The 2149-nt window shown below is 48.5% G+C and overlaps 1 pseudogene; it reads right to left on the bottom strand.

Annotated features, from left to right (window-relative positions):
• Positions 1-611: 611 nt before the first annotated feature.
• LOC147356590 (syncytin-1-like) lies at positions 612-1853 on the bottom strand (annotated as a pseudogene).
• Between the last annotated feature and the right edge of the window lie 296 nt (positions 1854-2149).

Genomic DNA, 2149 nt, shown 5'->3' with positions numbered 1-2149 from the left:
GGACTTGGTCTATCTGTCTGATAATCCCCAAGGTGACCTAACCCCAAAGTGGCAGGGACCATTCAAAATCATCCTCCTTACCCCAAGTCCAGCTAAACTTGAGAAGGTCACCTCCTGGGTACACCTCTCTCGCCTAAAACAAGTCACCTCTGATCCTGCACTGCCCTCCTTAACTGACACCTATCACGTCTCCCTCACAGGGCCCACCTCCTTAAAATTCACCCGGCGACAACCTCTGTCAACCATCCAAGAAGACACTAAGTGACCTGAACTCTCTTCAACCTACAACTGTTCCTGACCCAATTACTACAAGATCTTTGGACCAGCGCTGCGACAGGAACCTCCTTCAAAGACCTGACTACACTGGTGTCTCACCTGTGGCTCCAGGGTATAAGGTATAGTTCAGGCCGAGGCAGAAAGAGGAAAGTCGACCTCAACAGATGTAGGTTACCTTTATTCAGGCAAGGAGGGGAGACAGTCAGCCTAACGACCAGGCTGAACGCAGAGAGGGATCAGGGAGGCTCCATACTTATAGGGAGGTTTGTGGAAGCGATAAGGGAAATGTTAATCAGATGGGATGTTTTGGGTATTCCTTAGTTGAATTGGCATTTGTAGTTGGGCAGGGGGTGATAAGTCTTCTGGGCAGGTGTAGGGGGTGGAAGGTTTCTGGACCAGGGGTGATAAGTCCCAGATAGATGCAACCAGCCTGGAGCCTCAGGGCAGAACCTGAAGTTCTGTTTTATTTTCTCCGAAGTTAGATGATTCAGCAAAGGGCTTTGAAACGGTTGTTTTATTTTCTAGGCCCGAAAGACTCCTTCATTCCAGACCCTGAAATCATAAAAAAATGGGGAAAAGGGCACCATATCTCTCTGGCTACTTCATGCTGGATACAGGCGACGATTTTGGGTCTGGAATGGAGGATCATCCTAGGGCCCAGGGTCTCCTTTTTCTGAGCTTGGGGTGAGGCTCTCGAGAAGAAGAATGGTCTTGACCTGATCTTGAGAGATGGCCTGGATCTGTTCTTGGAGAAACCTTTGAAAGAGATTGAAGAGACAGGGTCCAAATAAGAGGAATAGAATGATAAGTACCAGTGGTCCCAGGAAAGAGAGCAACCAAGGGAGGACCTGTTGGAACAGGTTTTGAGGACTGTAAAGGTTTTGTAACTCTTTTCTGTGGCATTCAATTCTGTCTCTAAGTTCTTTGACTCTGCCCTGGACTATGCCCATTTCATTAACAAAATAGCAGCAGTCCTCTCCTAGGAAAAGGCAGGTCCCTCCCTTTTTTGTGGCGAGAAGGTCCAGGGCTCGCCTATTTTGAAGGGCCACAGAAGCTAATGAGTTAATTTGTCTTTGAATTGAAATGAAGGGCTCCACTACCTGCTCCATGTCTTCATTAAGTTCTTGGGACAGCTTGTAGTAGAAATGGGCAGAGGTCAAGATGCCTCCAATCCTGGTGCCTAGGGCTGCTGCTATGCCAGTCCTAATCAGGAGGGGGGCTATGACAGCTCCTCTTTTTCTGTGGGAAAGTTCCCCTTGGGGGTAGACTATTTGTTCTATCTCTTCTTCTTTGAGGAATATTAGACCCGGGGTCAGGAAGACCAAGATGCAAGGTCCAGGGGGGTCCAACAGGAGACATGAATATGCATAGGTCCCACAGAGAATGAAGATTCCTGGATTGGTCCAATTATTTGTGCTGCTCCAGAGAACCCAAGTGGAACAGAAGGAGGGAGCAGAGTTTGCAAGACCAGTGTAGTTGGGACTAGAGTAGTTAATATAGCTTAGGTTTGAAGAGGCTGAGAGTAGGACATTGTCAGAGACTGGCCCAATGAGTTGTGTAGTTTTTTGTTGGGAAGGGGAGGTATCAGTTCAGTTCAGTTCAGTCGCTCAGTCGTGTCCGACTCTTTGTGACCCCATGAATCGCAGCACGCCAGGCCTCCCTGTCCATCACCAACTCCCAGAGTTCACTGAGACTCACGTCCATTGAGTCAGTGATGCCATCCAGCCATCTCATCCTCTGCTGTCCCCTTCTCCTCCTGCCCCTAATCCCTCCCAGCATCAGAGTCTTTTCCAATGAGTCAACTCTTCATATGAGGTGGCCAAAGTTCTGGAGTTTCAGCTTTAGCATCATTCCTTCCAAAGAAATCCCAGGG

The sequence above is a fragment of the Bos grunniens genome, chromosome 16 (genome assembly GCF_055505025.1).
Source record: "Bos grunniens cultivar Pamir isolate PY7600 chromosome 16, Bosgru_T2T1.0, whole genome shotgun sequence".
NCBI lineage: Eukaryota > Metazoa > Chordata > Mammalia > Artiodactyla > Bovidae > Bos > Bos grunniens.
This window is presented reverse-complemented; position numbering and strand designations above follow the sequence as displayed.